Source organism: Capsicum annuum, chromosome 4 (genome assembly GCF_002878395.1).
Source record: "Capsicum annuum cultivar UCD-10X-F1 chromosome 4, UCD10Xv1.1, whole genome shotgun sequence".
Lineage (NCBI taxonomy): Eukaryota > Viridiplantae > Streptophyta > Magnoliopsida > Solanales > Solanaceae > Capsicum > Capsicum annuum.
Genome location: NC_061114.1, coordinates 107,243,151 through 107,261,000, shown reverse-complemented (window position 1 = coordinate 107,261,000; position 17,850 = coordinate 107,243,151). Strand labels below are relative to the sequence as shown.

At 28.1% G+C, this 17,850-nt stretch overlaps 1 pseudogene; it reads right to left on the bottom strand.

Annotated features, from left to right (window-relative positions):
• Positions 1-14,424: 14,424 nt before the first annotated feature.
• On the bottom strand, positions 14,425-14,662 carry LOC107868917 (annotated as a pseudogene).
• Between the last annotated feature and the right edge of the window lie 3,188 nt (positions 14,663-17,850).

Genomic DNA, 17,850 nt, shown 5'->3' with positions numbered 1-17,850 from the left:
AAGATACATGCATATAAGCTTATAAATACATATTGTTTTATCTTTTATCAGTGGTCTACTGTTAATGCATTTATACGTATCTTATATTGTTTAAATTTTATTAAAATAAGCATTACAATAGATACATGTTATTTCATCTAAGATACATATTGTACTATCTTGTATATATGGTTACCTGAGTATGCATTAAAATGTATCTAGTGTTTTTTTAAGTATTATTAAAATAAGCAAACAAAAGATACATGTTTTTAAGCTTAAAGATACATATTGTATTATTTTGCATCATCATAAATTCACCCTTGTGTTACAAAGTAAAAACAAAAGAGACAGATTACACAGAAGTAACATAAACAGAAAATACACAGAAACAAGATTGTCTTCCTCTACATTGTCTTGCATATTGATTATATATTCAGAGCTCTATGAAAAACTAGATTTAGATTTTTGATATTGATGATCACATGTTTCCCAGGATTGTTGTTTACAAGAACTGAGCTATATGACATTCGAACTCTTGCTAAAGCTTGATAGCGCGTTTCTTCTCTATATTCCTGCAAAAAGAAAATGAATCCTAAATCAGCTTTTACAACCATATTAATTTGTTATTAAAGGAGGACTCTTCTATAATAGTCATCCTCTATAGCAATTAAGTTTTTGTACAACTAACATTTGACTGTAGTGATAAAAAAGAGAAGATGTAATAACTTACCTTATTAGATTTCAATGCATTCTGAATCACGATTGCCAAAACGATCGTCGGCAAGTTGAACTTGTGTTTTGGCATCAGATAGAAGAACATCAACTACTGAAATCATTCCATATTTTTTTGACTCTATGCATCTCTCAACAACATGACTACCACCTCTTTTTGAAGGCTAATAATAAACACTGCTTCTCAAGTTGGCTGAATATATAACACAAAATCTCTATGTCTCCGAGTTCAAGAACATACTGCACAACATAGTTCCAGTTGTATAACAACAATATATACAAATTGTTAACATAAACCAGAAACCAGCCAACAATATTAAAGCAGACTCTTGTCGTTAGCAAATCATCTCATATATACTCTTGACTGTAAGGGAGGCAGTTTATCACGCGGTATTTTGACACTTAAAATCAACTTAGTCCATACTAGATCTCCTTTAAAGTGAAGAAAAAATACAAAACGATTTGCTTATGGCGAGTAGCAGATGAAGGAATATGTATATCAGTACTTACCCCGACACTTTAAAGAGGTCAGTCCCTCACCGACAGGATGCTTTAAATCTTCAAATACAATCCTCCGAACAACATCTTAGGACATATCTGCAATCATGCAAACTAAAATTCAGAATATATTACAAAAATAAGATGTTTCTTAACATACTGAAAAATAAAATGATAGATATATAAACTGCACAATCTTGTACAATATGTATCTTTAAAAATACTCATATGTATCTTTCGTATGTTTATATAACTAAAAATAAAACATCACAAGATACATAATTATACTCAAATAAGATGTTACAAAAATAAGATGTTTCTTAACATAGTGGAAAACAAAATGATAGATACATAAACTGCACAACGTGTACAATATCTATCTTTAACAATACTCATATGTATCTTTCGTATGTTTATATAACTAAAACTAAAACATCACAAGATACATAATTGTACTCAAATTTAGCACCACATATACGAGGACACAAAAAATGTATCATGAACACAAAAAAGTTATGTATCAAGGCCATATTAACATAACTAAAAATAGTTACGTCAAAAAACTTATCAATGTAAAGTTAGATACATAATTCATTAAACTAGCGACAATTAACAAAAACTAATATGTTAAACAAGATACATACCTTTTCCTGTCCGGTCTTTTCGTATAGAAATTGAAAGAATGCTCAATTGCATTACGAATCAATAAAGGTGCCGCATTACCATCAACTATGTACGATTCCATCACTTTTATAACCCTCGTAATTTGTATCATTAATCCAAACTCTAGAATGACGTAACAACACGGAAATATTCCTTGCAAGTACGTCAAAAAAAATCAACAAACGTGAAAGAAAAAGTTGGAGTCTTTCTGGAAAGTGATAATGGAAGATATTTCATTTAAGAATATGGAATAAGAAACAAATAACCTTTTTTATGGGATTTTATTGAGCATTTACTATTATTAGTTATGTTAATTGCTACATTTAAGGAAATTTAACCGTTACACGCCTTAATTTAAACAAATTAGTTTACTAACTACATGTATCTTTAGGATGTATCTAACGTTAATTAAATGTATCTTTAACGGTTAAATGTTGAGATTTTACCAAATTAAATAATGTTGGAATTTTAGGTAAATATTGACAACATGTCGGGATATATGTAAAATATACTTTTTCTTTTCTTTTTCCAGCCCATCTCTTCCATTCACATCTCTGTTAATATAGAATATTTTAATTTTTTAAATTTATATTTACTCATGCCATTTTATTTCACAAATTAAAATAACATCATTACCACTTCAAGGAACAACAAAAAGTAGTGCTGGACATTTGGTCATAAAATAAAAAAATTATTTTATTCATAAATCTAAAAATTAAAATTATTATGTTGACCAAACTTTTTATAATAAAAGGTCCATTTGACCACACAAAATATTTATTACATTCAGAATACATTTTTATTTTATTCTAAAATATTTATTTGACAGTAAATAAAATTATATTTGAACATATAAAAAACATCTCAAGAGGTGTTTTCACTATTTTTTTGTTTCACCTTTTGCATTCTTGGACTTATTTTTTTGGAAAGTAAATTTTTATTTTCATAAAATAACTCCAATTTCATAGAATTTTATTTCTAAAATTTATTTTCACTTTTTATATTTTTTATAAAAAATAAGTTTAATTTTAAATATTAACTTCAAAATATTATGACCAAATACAATTTTAATTTACTTTTAACTTTAAAAATTGTAAGTAAATTGAATATATTTTAAATTTCATGGTCAAATGCCTATAGAATTAAAAATTAAATAGTAAAACTAAAAAATAAATTTCATCAGTAATTATTCAACTGAGCTTATTAAAAATAACTTTTATTTTCTTGTTTTATAAAAATTATCTTAATTTTAAAATTTATTACACATAAACATTATTTTATCACACACCGTGTGTTTGATAATGAAAACTTCCGGTGAATTCATATTGAAATAAGGAAAAAAGTTTGTTAAGAGTAAAATAAATCAAATATTTATTTAAATCAAATATAAATATATTGAAAAGCAGTCATCTCTAATCTCTGTCTGTAATATATTAAAAATATGAAGAATCACAAAATAACTGTTTGAACTTTTGCCCTTTATTAAAAGACTTCACAATAAATAAAATCATATATATATATATGTATATATATATTTCCTTCAATTTATAATATTAAATATTAACTATAATAAATATATAAAAAATTAAATAAATAAGATTTCCTACTTGAATTCTTAAATTTATGATAATATTTTACTTAAAAAAAATTAAATTCAAAGAAATTATTATATAAAAAAGTTTTGGATAACTTTATGATTTTTGAATTTCAATTTTTATTTATATGACGTCTTAATTTTATTGATCATAAATAATATGTCATTCTTTTATGTTTTTTAATAATTTTATTTTTGAATCTCTAATGTAATGTGTTGATTTAATTTTAAGATTTTAATTTTTTCATTACATTAATTTTATTGATTAAGAATAACGAAACATCTTTTCATGTTTATGTACAAGTTTCATTAATGAATCCACAACGTGACTTTGTTGTTTCTAAATTTTAAATTTCTTTTTCTATTACTTTGAATTTATTTATCATGAATAACAAGTTTTTGTTATTAATTTTTGGATTTATACTCAAATAATAAATTTACAATTTTTTGGGATAAAAGTAAGATTTAATTGTATTGTTTTAATATTTTTATTATCGTATTATTTTATTGTAGCTTACATGTGATATACAAATATCAATCGATTTTGAAAATATTTTTTAAGTAAAAATTAAGTTTAATTATATTATTTTGATATATTTACTTCAAGAATTTTTTGTGTGTGTGTAAAGATTAAATTTAATTGTATTGTTATGACATTTTCATTATCATATTATTTTGTTGTAATTTACGACAAATGATAAATAAATATTGATCGACTTTGAGATTTTTTTTACAAAAGTTAAATTTGATTATATTATTTTGATATCGCTATTATAAGATTGTATGATATTTCTATTATCATATTATTTTATTATAATTTACAGGTGATGGATAAATTTCTGAAAATTTTATTTAATAAATATTAAATTTAATTAAATAAATTTTTCATCTTTACCTCATCAAAAAATATTATGTTCAATTATTGAAGTTTTTATTATTTTAAAAAAATATCCTATTTAACATAATATTTAAACTCATTAAAACAAGAACAAGATATATGCACGAAATGTGTATTATACCTAAAACTAAAAATAAAAGCTACGTTGATGCTGCAAATTGGGAAGAACACAGTGCATGGGTGATCAAAAGTACTAAAGGCAAATCACAAACTGCCCACATCTTCAAAATGGTTTACACATAATACATTTATGTAATGTGGATGGAAAGAAATTCAAGAATCTTTGAAGGCCGAAGCAGACAATGGCAATGCCTCACTAAAGAGATAGCCTACACATGTTGTGTGAAAGCTCCACCGGAAATTAGTTCTAAATTATAAGAGTTGAAATTTTAGTAGCTGCTATATTCTTGATTTTCTATTTGTTTTCTCTTGTAATTTTTGAATTTTCCTTTACTGGATAGTAGTTCTGAGGTAGGATTATTATGGAGTTGTAATTTACTACTTGATAATGAATGCAATCGTTAGCTAAAAAGCAAAACTGAAAATAAAAAAATATGTAACAGGAAAGAAATGGTGAGAGAAAAATAGGACACTTAGATCTTGGCCTCCTTTTTATGAGTGAGAGACCTACCATTCCCACTCGACAAAATATGAGATGACCTCACACAATTTACAAAATATGAAATAACCCTCGCACGATTTCTATCTGTGATGTAATAGTTGGACCTCTCGCACAAAATAATTCAATAAAAAAAAAATTCCAGTTGTGGATTATCACGTAGGGTGCATTTATCGTAATAGTTTAATTTTTTAATCGATACAGTATTTAAGGAGATATTTGGCTGTAAATAAATTAATTTTTAGTCTATTCGGTGTACTTTCTCCTTCATATATCCTCTTGGTCTTATGTTAAATTTCATAAATGCTACATATTTTAATCCCCCTCTAATAGCCAAGATTTTTGAGTTGAAAAGTTCAAAAATAAGAAGTAAACACACTTAAGTGTAAGTAAAATCCTTACAAACTGTAATTCAATTTTACATTGATAAAGCCGCTTGGCTCTAATATCTACCGCCCCGAGCGACATTACCATGAAACTAAATACCGGTATAATCTATTTAAACTCGATATTCATCAAAGTAGTACAATACAATACAACATAATATTATATAATATAATGTATTAATAATACAACATATTATGAAATATCCAAGCAAAGTGTAAGAGACGGAGCAAGTTACAAACGAAACAACTGGTATGCATTTTCAAGATGAAAGAGAACTAAAACAAAGTGTTATGGAATGAAAGAGACAAAAAATAAAATTAAACAGAAATTGAATAAAAACTCTTGATTGATTCTTTTCCTTGATTCAAATAGAAAAGTACATCTCTATTTATAACAAACTAAATAAAATAAATAAGTTATAGTTATAAGACTAAATATTTTGTAATTAATAAATCATATACTGAAAAGAAAATAAATAATGTAAAACATTTTTAGACTAAAAACAAAAAAATAAAAATATTCTATCATTAATGAAAATCACAAAATATAAGGAAGATAAATCTCAACATTCCCCCTCAAACTCAAGTCGGTGTATCCAACTTGAGTTTGAACACTTAATTATTCTTGAAAAAAAAATGTATTTTTTCTTAATTTTGTTGCAACAATTTAATAAAGTTGGTCTTCCTCATCTTCATGTTCTTCTTACACAAGTAATTAAATATAAGAAACCAAGAAAAAGATATTATGTAAAAAATTATAAATATAAAAGACCATATAGAAAGAAGAAATCTATAAAAGAATGTACTTGTTATAATTGTGGAAAGATAGGCCATTTAGCTAGAGATTATAAATTACCTAAAAATCCGAAAAATAAACAAATATCAGAAATAAAAATAGATAACACAGAATATATGCAGATAGATTATATAGATTATGAATTAGAAAGTGAGGATAGTATATATGAAATTTCAGAAAACGAAACAGATAATGAAATAGATAGTGAAATAGATGAATCAAATGACTGAAGAAGATATAAAAATAATAACAAAGGAAGAATATTTAAATGATGAAGGAACGGAACAGAAAATAATATTTGACAGTAACATATTCGATGAAATAAAAGGAAAAGAATTAGATTTAAGTGTAGAGAAAATATTTAAAATGCCAACAATAAAAAATATTTTTACTAGGAAATAGGATGAATATTATGTAGTATGCCAAAAAGAACATGTAATAGACTGCAGATATGCAAAAGGCAAAGCTAGTATACCACTAGTAACAAAAAGAATAATTAATAAAGAGATAAATGATATAAAAAGTAAAGGAGATCCAATAAAATATGTACACCTTGGAGGTACAGAGATACTAATAAAAGCATGTTTTAGAGAAGGAATAGACACACCAATAGAACTATATTTAGCAGATGATAAAATTATAAAACCTATAGAAAAAAGCATAATAACTGCCGTAACAGGAAATCTAATATATCAAAAATTAAAATTCATAATAAGTGCAAATTATTCAGTAGTGGTAACAGATAAAAATATAGATAAATCACTCGTATTATATTGGAAAATATCAGGAATAGAATGAACCCCAGGAAGTAAAATATTTACAGCAAGATGCAAAAATCTATATGTATTAACAACAAAACATAAAATAACAGGAAAAAATAAGATTAATAAAATACGAATAGAAAGCCCATTCGAACAAATTGTAAAAACAATAGATTATAATGATTATAGCTATAGAGACATAGATATAGAAGAAAATTTAGAAATAGTAAATGATAGAATAAGTACAACGAAAAGAATAGCTGATGAAAAACCAGAATCATCAAGCTCATAAAAAAGAACAAGTTATGAAACAAATTCAATAAGTAATTTAAACCAATATTACATAACAGGAAAAATAAATGAAAAAGAATATCTAATACTTTTGAATACAGGACAAGAAGAAAATTATATAGCAAAATATCTAGTAAAAAATGAAGAAATAAAGACTGATAATGATATGTGCCCAGATCTACCAAGAAGTTTAATAAATAGTAAAAATATAGCAGAAAAAGAAATAATAATAGGAGTTAGAAAAATAAAAATAGAATTCGAAGTAAAGGAAGAAATGCAAAAAGCAGATATAATATTGGGAATAAAATGGTTAGAACAAGTAAAACCATATAATATAGAACATACACAATTAACCTTAACATATAACAAAGAAAAGTTATTTTTAAGAAGAGCCTTAACATGAAATGAAGATATATGTATTAATGAAGATAGTAGTAGAAGGATATTACAGTAGATATTATACGCCTATGATAGATACAGGAGCAGAAGCTAATTTATGTAGATATAATTGCTTACCAGAAAGTAAATGGGATAAATTAAAAACACCAATAATAGTTAAAGGATTTAATAATGAAGGAAGTTTAATTACTTATAAAGCTAAGAATGTAAAAATACAAGTATGGGATAAGATATTAACAATAGAAGAAAATTATAATTATGAACTAACATCAAAAGATATACTTTTAGGAATGCCGTTCTTAGATAAATTATACCCACATATAATAACCAAAACAGACTGGTGGTTTACAACACCATGTAAACAGAAAGTAAGAGCAAAAAGAGTTAATAATAAAATAAGAAAGAAAACTGATTAGATAAAAGGAAGTGAAAAAATTACACAAAAGTTAGAAAATATAAAAAATACTGAAGATACAATAGAACTAGTAGTATTTTCGATAAATAAAACAGAAATAACTATATTTTCAATAAATAAAATAGAAAAAATTAAGAAAAAATTAGAACAATTATATAGTGAAGATCCATTAAAAGGATGGGAAAAACATAAAACTACTATAAAAATTGAATTAATAGATAAAAATAGCATAATAACCCAAAAACCATTAACATATAATTTTGACGATTTAAAAAAATTTAAAATGTATATAGATGAATTATTAGAAAAACAATATATACAAAAAAGTAATAGTAAACATAATAGTCCAGCATTTATAGTAAATAAACATAGTGAACAAAAAAGAGGAAAAAGTAGGATGGTTATTGACTATAGAAATTTAAATGCAAAAACTATAACATATAATTATCCAATACCAAATAAGATATTAAAAATAAGGCAAATACAAGGATATAATTATTTTAGCAAATTCGATTGTAAATCAGGATTTTACCATTTAAAGTTAGAAGAAGAATCTAAAGAATTAACCGCATTTACGGTACCACAAGGATTTTATGAATGGAACGTATTACCATTTGGATATGAAAATGCACCAGGTAGATATCAACATTTTATGGATAGTTATTTTAAACAATTATCTAATTGTATAGTATACATAGATGATGTATTATTATATACAAAAACTAAAGAAGAACATTTAAAATTATTGGAATAGTTTACAGATATAATAGAAAAATCGGGAATAAGTCTAAGCGAAAAGAAAGCTGAAATTATGAAAAATCAGATAGAATTTTTAGGAATACAAATAGATAAAAGTGGAGTAAAAATGCAACAACATATAGTACAAAAAATAATAAATTCGAAAGAAGAATTAGATACAAAGAAGAAATTACAATCATTTTTAGGATTAGTAAACCAAGTAAGAGAATATATTCCAAAATTAGCGGAAACTTTAAAACCACTACAGAAAAAATTAAAAAAGGATGTAGAATATAACTATAATGAAGAAGATAAAAAACAAGTCCAAAAAATAAAATTACTTTGTAAAGAATTACCAAAATTACAATTTCCAGATGAAAATAGAAAATTTATATATATAGTACAAGCGGATGCTAGTGAATATAGTTACGGAGGAGTACTTAAATATCGATATGAAGCAGAAAAAATAGAACATCATTGTAGATACTACTCAGGTACGTTCAATGAGACAGAAATAAAATGGGAAATAAATAGGAAAGAATTATGTTCATTATATAAATGTTTATTAGCATTTGAGCCATATATTGTATATAACAAATTTATTGTACGAACAGATAATACACAGGTACGCTGGTGGTTAACAAAGAAAATACAAAATTCAGTTACAATAAAAGAGATTCGGAGACTAGTCTTGAATATATTAAATTTCACATTTACAATTGAAGTAATCAGTACTAACAAAAATGTTATTGCAGATTACATATCAAGACAAAGCTACACAGACTGAAATAATAGAAGAAGATACTCTAGAAAAAATACTTAACACCCTAACTACGCTTTCAATGAAAGTGGACAGTATGAGTAATGAGATAGAAAAGCTAAAGACTAATGAAGATAAACTGAAGTCTATAGCTACAAATCAGCTAACTCAGCAGTGTGCAGAGCTATGTCGATCGGAAGACATTAAAGTTCCAGAGCTAGAAGGAGACGTTGGGACACTCCATAAAACCCATAACATTTATCAATCTACTTTGCAGGTACAAGCAAAGGAGTTAATCGACCAAGATACCAGAATATGAATATGAATAAAATATTTGAAAAACCATTTACACGAAAAACATAAAAAGACCACTTGTTCATACCCCCACAAGTTAGCACATATCGAGATAGCCTAAACCAAGATAAAAAAGTTTACAACTACACCGCCCAGAAATACATAGAAAATATCTACAGAGTACAAACTTTTCTAAACCATAACCCCAGAGCTACAAACATCAAAGAACCAAACACCAACTATATAACCCAAAAATTACAAGGATATAACAAACTAATTGCACTACCCAAAACTAACCCAAGCCTAGTAAAAACTTGTTTTGACTATGGACTGTTAAACACCATATACACCCAAGACGGAGAAGAATTAACAGCTATGGAAGAATTACACAAGATATTCACCACCTACAAACGGATAACGAAAGGAAATCTATTTTACATAAAGTGTTATACTGCACCGGCAGAGATACTATATGACGAAATAAAACCAGTTATACAAGTTGTAAAGATAGGACTAACTAGAGATATGATCATACCAGAAGATATTACACAGCAACCGGAGATACCCAGAATTGAGATACCCGACTTCTACATAAATAAATGACTTATTGGACTAGCTACGATTATCCAAGAACTAGCAAATAATTATACTAATGGAAATCCAATATGGAGCTATTATTCGAGAGATCATCAAATGATTTACTCTAATTCAAAAGAGCTACGACAAGCAGATATGGAAGATGTCAGACAATGGATAATGACATTGCTTAACCCAGAAAAATAATCTACCGCAAGAGCAATTAAAAAAGGATTTATTTCAGATGGACTACTGATAAGGTATTGTAAAATAATTGGACACAAATATCCAGATCACCAATGTTCAAGATGTAATGGAGAAAATAACATTATTTCAGAAGTACATCTAGAATAAAAGAAGATAAAATGCCTGCTGGAAAAATAAGATAAGAAGCAATAATGGAGATACAACAGATACGACAACATCAACGGAGACAAGATATTAAATTATTTATAATCATTGTATAGATTTTTTTTAGTCTTTACGTAAAAGAATTGTAATTATTGTAAGTTCCTATATGTAGTCTTGTAGACTTGTAGAATTTCTTAAAGGCTATAGGTCTAGGTAGTAGCCTTTTTGACTTTTTAGATTAGTAGCTTTTTTTTAGCATTTTAAAAAAACGTGTAAAGATTGTAAAGATTTCATTCTATAAAGAAAGGAAGCCGAAGCCATTGCAAAGCAAGCCTTCATGCGTTGAAGCAAATACTCTCTCCATTCCACAACAAATATTTTACTTAGTTAATTAAAAAACAGACATATTTCAATGGAAAAAGCTATGGAGGAACAAACTTCAGAAATATCAAAAACTACCCGAACAGGTATATTTATTTATGATTATGAATAGCTAAATTCATAATTCCCAACAATCATGATATGATAAAATAAATTCATATTAGTTACTTTATAGTAGAATTATTCGAGGAATAATATGTTAAGAAGTTTATTAGCAAAGTGGAAACGGAGAAAAATTCCTAAGAACTATGCCATCCTAAAGGTGAAACCAATGAGGCAAGAAGCCATGGCGGGGAGTAACCAGAGTAGAGGCGCTGTTTAAGGAAAAAAGTATCCAGATTACCATGTTAATAGTGACCGAAGAACATATTATTTAAGAATAATCTGGTATATAGTAATCTAAGATGACCATATTTTGTTATGTATATGGTTGAAGGGAATATTTTGAAAAAAAGCAATTTTATGAAAATGAATAATTATTTATCTGATGTGATGGTAGATAAATTTAAAATACTTATTTTGTATGTACTTAAAGATATAAAAGTAGCAGATATAAGAAAAATCATACTAGAAAAAGCATTTGGTAAATATTACATGACTAGAGTAAATTATATACCATACCTACCTAACTACTCTTACAAATACTTACCATGACAAATTACATAGAATTTTTGGGAAAAAATATGAAAAACATACAGATACTAGAAAAACAGATGAAAATAAATATAGACAAATACATGAAAAATAAAGATATAAAATATATAGAATTTATTTCTTAATATGCAAAAATTACTAAGACTAAAACAAACAACTACAACATATTATAATAAAATCAATTTTAAAAGATAGATCACCTAGATTATCTTAAAGTTTTAATCTTATATATACTCAAAGATATAGAAATAATAGATATGAAGAAAATAATATTAGAAAAAGTAATAGACTATGAAATTGAAACCATAAATTGGCTAGAACAGTTATATGAGGAAATTTACCCAGAAGAATATTATACAGATTAAGAGATGTTAGAATATATTAGAAAAACTAGAGAAAATCAAGATAATCTAAATAATGAAATTAATTATAGAAATCGAATTAGGAAAATAATGGAAAATCTAAAAGAAAAATTAATATGGATAGAAAAAACCTTAGAAAATTTAGAAAAAAGTACATGTGATAGTTTATATAATTTAAAAAACTCACTACGAGAAGAACAATACAAGATAATAAATAACATTGAAAATCTAGAATTAGATGTACATTACAGTACAGTTAGGATAAATTATTATACAGAAATTTGTAACTCTGCAATTACTACAGGATAAAATAATAAACAAATTAATGAATATATCTTAAGCAAAAAGTAAATCATTAAAAGATATTGAAACAAAATTTAAAAGATATGCACGTACAAAGAAAAATAGATTCACTAGATACCTAATTAATCTATTTCATACGTCAGATATACGCCAGATATCCGCACCCCCCTACAATACCTAATAAATCTATTTCATACGTCAGATATACGTCAGATATGCGCACCCCCTACAAAGAGTTATTAGAATTTACCTATAAATTATTAAATTAATTATGCGAAGACCATTTAAAAATAGAGAAGCTTTTAGAAAAATTAAAGAATCTTTAATTAGTAATTATTCAGAATATATAAGTCTAAATAAAATAAAAGAAAATCCACAAAGATTAGCCTACCTAATTACCTTAATATCTAGTATTGAAGCGAAATTAATAATCCATTTAAAATCTAGAAGAATGAGACACATACTACCTAATTATGATAAAATTAGATTTAGATATCCGCCAAGATATTATAAATATAATTTAAAATGAATAAAGTACAACAATACAAAGAACTAAAACAAATTATTTTTGAAAAACGTAAAGAGTCTTTGAACTTGCATACTTTTGTGACATGACTCTTTTGTTTGCAACTTCCACATAATGCATCAGATCTCCACCAGCAAAATTTTTCTAAGTTTTTTTTCTTTTTGCAATGTTTGCAAGGTGGATAATCAACTTTTATTTTTTGATGGTTCACATAAAAAATACATTAACAACTTTGTCTTCCCTGTAAGCTCTTCTTTGCCCTTGTGCTTGAAGAGTGCTCATCAATTCAGCAAGAGAGATAGCAGAGATATCATTAAACTATTCCAAAGCGAAGATTTTGTACTCAAAACTCTCAGGAATAGTCATCAGAATTTTTTCAACTATTCTATTGTCTTTAAAATCTTCACGAAACAACCTGATTCTATTGACAATCAAAGAAATTCTGTTAGAATACTTAGTAATTGTCTCACCTTCTTGCATCCTAAGAGATTCAAAATCTCTCTTCAAATTCAGAATTTGATTTTGTCTGCCTCGTTCACTTCCTTGGTACTCCTTTTCAAGTTTTTTCCCAATCTTTTTTGTTTTTTCACATGTAATGATTTTAGAAAGATTGAATCAACAACTGAATTTTGAATTACAATTTTTGCTTTATATTTTTTTGATTTCTCTTTTGAGTGAAGTTTGATTTCGGTAGCAGAAGGATTTGCAGGGAGTGGTTGTATAGGTTTGTCTTCCCTTACAATTTCCCACAAATCATAAGCTTCAAGGTAAGATTTATTCTTTACTGCCCAAATTTGATAATTTTCACCAGAGAAGGTTTGTGGGGCACTAAAAGAGAGAGTATTGCTTGTCATGATTTGAAAAAATAAGATTTAAAATAATATAAATTAAAAAATAATTAAAAATAGCCTTACGTTAAAAATAAAAGTAAGGGTTAAAAATAGTCATGCATTAAAAATAAATGTAAGGATTAAAAGTAGGTTGAAAATAAGTATGGATTAAAAAATAGTTAACAGTTTTTCTTCAATAAATTTACAGATCCATGAGGATCAATGAAGGTTCTTGATACAACTGTTATGAAATGAAAAAGACAAGAAATAAAATTAAACAGAAATTGAATGAAAACTCTTGATTGATTCTTTTTATTGATTCAAATAGAAGAGTACATCTATATTTATAAGAAACTACATAAAATAAATAAGAAAAATATGATATTTTACTTATAGCTATAAGACTAAATATTCTGTAATTAATAAACCTAGACTTAAAAGGAAATAAATATTGTAAAATATTTTTAGACTAAAAAAGAAAAAAAGAAAAATATCTATCATTAATGAAAATCACTAAATAGAAAAAAAAAAGTAAATCTCAATACAAAGAAACCTTCAAGATAAGGCCATTACAAACACCGTAAAGTGTACAAAAAAAATTAGCATTAGTAAACAGTTTTACTCGCCGGTGCTGATAACCCCCAAGTCCTTTTCTATGTCCTTGTCGGCCCCAAATACCTGACCACCTTTGCCAGCGGCATTATCTACCTTGTTTTGAATCTTATCTATTTGTATCCCCTTTTTCATCTTCACGAGAATAAATGTCCATTTTTGTCTTATTTTTCTCTTTGGTAATTGATTCATATGTTGTTGGTGTTAAAGATTACTTCGGTTGTGCCCTTTATGCCCCCGACATCTTCCAAAGTGTTCCAAATTTTGTTGGTTTAATTTTTGTGAGCCTAAGTTTATATAGCTTGGCACTTCAATACAAAACAGTTAAGGTCGGTCCACTGCGATATATATCTAGTCTAGTCTATGATCAATTGAAGTTGCGTGATAGAATAAAAATATGTTAAGATGGCCATGTTTCATTTGGAAAAGCTGCATACGTTCCCATTCAGGACAAAAGATAAAATTTTACAAAAAATTATTTGTGGGAAAGTAGAAGAACATATTTGTAGTTTTGATAATTGACAAATAAGAACCTGGTTTACTACTTGCTGTATTTTGTATGTTGTATCATGTGAACCAGGTCCCAGAACAGGTGACTGATGTGTGAGCAGATGCTAACACATTTGAGGCTTTTAACTGAGAATAATTGCAAGGTCTTAAGCAACTTTTGTCATTTTTGATTGTTTTATCTTTGATTTTACAATAGAAGCCAAGATGCAAGAGAACCAACAAGGATGGAAGTAAAAGAGTTAAAATCTGAAGCAAATAAAAGAGAAGTGTGGCTGATGACATTACTGATAAGTCATCATCCCTGTGATAAGTTATTAGATATACCGTCAGCCTTAGAAAGAGAATGAACCTCAGCTGAAAGTTGTGACGACATTTCCTGATAAGTTGTCAAAGAGTTGATAAGTCGTCAGAGTCGCCGTCAGCCTTAGGCAGAACATGTGAGCTGAGGTGGAGAAGTGACAACATTGTCTAATATGTCGTCATATTTCTGATAAGTCATCAGGATTCATCGTCAGCCTTAAGTAGGAAGTGCTAAAACTGCCGAGGGAGCTTACGACATTTGTGATAAGTTGTCAGACTCCTGATAAGGTGTCACGAATGTCAGCGCCTAATTTGAGGAATTATTAAACTCTGTGATTTTGATTTCTTATTTAGGCTAAACTATAAAAAGTATTGTTGAGGCTTTTCTAAAGTAGTTTTGAACATAATTTTGGAACACACGTATTTTGTTATTTTTCTCTCTAGTTTGTTGGCTTGAAAAAATAATTAACTTTGAAGAGATTTTCATTAATATTTTGGGATTTCTATTGTGATCTAATCTAAGAATCACTAGTTATTATTTATCTTATGGTAAGTTCATATTTCAAATTATGAATACGTCTAGTTGTTTCGCTTATTACATTATTTGTGGCTAAATCCCTTTGACCCAAATTATGGGATCTATGGGTTAAGTCTTGGTTAGATGCTATGTGTTTTCAATTCTAAAGGTAATAGGACTCCTTGATAATTTTGAGATTTTAATTATTATCTATTGGTTGCAAACGATAGATAGCACCTGCTTTGATTTGCTTGGGATAAGAAATCAAATATAGTAGGAAGTGAATTATTGACAGGGACTTGGAAACACTAAACTTCCATTTAATAATCGGCGTTGTAACAAGGTTGATTAACCTGAGGTAAAGTCTGGTTAGTGAATATAAATTCGCTATGTCCGAGAGGATTAGGTAATTAAATGTTTAAGTAGGTCGAGAGACATTTAGGCATAACTTCGATAGAGATAATCTGTTGTCCTACCTACTGTGAGAATCTTGAATCACTATTAGCATATGTCAAGTACTAAAACCCATAGTGAACATAATTCTCTATAAACTCGTGATTACAAACACTGAAACTAAAGTGACCACCAATTATTTGCTAATCTCCAAAACCCCCATTCCAGGAAACATCCAACTATCAGTTAATTAAATCACAAACAACTTAAGTTCACACCATATTCCCTGTTGGATTCGATCCCAACCTAGTTAGGTTATATATTGACAACGATCGCTTATATTCTCATTAGAGATGTGTAATTTGAGCGTTATCAAAAATGGTGTCGTTGCCAGGGAATACGGTTGTAAATTGAAGTTTTTGTGCACTAATTGAATGTTAGTCAAGTTTCCTAGTTTTACATTTATTTATTATTTTTGTTTATTGAAGGACCTTTTTAGTGTATGCCAAGAACCATAAGTTCTGGAGAACTATTATTACCATTTAACCCGAAACCACAACGAATTGGAAGAATAGCAAACCAGCAGGAGGCTGACAGGTTAGCAGCCTTAGCTAGAGCTCAGGTAAATATACAGAATGTCGGTCAACAAGTACGATATCCAAATCCTGAGGATGAAGATTTGGGAGATGAGGAGTTGTTAAACCCTGGTAACCCAAGGCATGCAAAGCAAGTAGCTGCACCAGTACAGCGTAATGCTAACAGGAATCGTCTGTTCTGAGAAAGAAAAGATTACCAGCCGGTACAGTATGATCTCAATGATGATGATGATGGAATGGATAAAGCAGGTGCAACGGGTGAAATTATTCCTCCATCGTTGGCACCTGCGGCAAAATTTAACATTATGAGTACTATGATTCAACTCCTTAATCTGAAGGGGTTGTTTGGTGGTCTTCCTGGGGATGACCCCAACTTGCATTTGGAGAAATTTGTCACCATCTGTAAATCTTTTGATAACCCAGGAGTGGGTTAGAATGCTATCCGATTGAGATTGTTTCTTTTGTCTCTGTTTGGGGAGGCAACAATGTGGCTTAATGAGCTAACACCCGATTCTATAACCAACTGGAGACAGTTGAAAGAAGCTTTCCTATAAAGGTTATTTCCACCTTCCAGAAGGGTACAGTTGAGGGATGAGATCAGCAACTTTAGGCAGCTCCTAACTGAAGCCTTACATGAAACCTAAGAGAGATTCAATAAGAAGCTGAGACAGTATTCGAACCACAATATGACAGACATACACTTGATGGAGACTTTGTACATGGCTCTTAACTCTGTAACAAAACCAATTGTAGATAATGCTGGTGGTGGTTTGTTTGTTAATCTTACATTCCCAGAGGCTTCAGAAATGTTAGAGAGAATGACCAAACAGAGTCGAGCATGGCATACTAGAGACTCTGTGGTAGCAAGCCCCACTATTTTTGTAGGTATGACTGCGGAACAACGCATAAGACATAAGGAGCGTGACCAATACATGGCTCACCTAAAAACGCAGATAGACCTACTAACCAAGCACTTGCTATCAGGTAAGACTAAGAAGGTGAAAGCTATGGGATCTCAAGATAGAGTTGATACTGATACAGAAGAAGAGCTGAACTATGTTAATAATCAGGGAGGTTTTAAGGCAATAGCCAAGGGAATCAAGGTTAGAACTATTA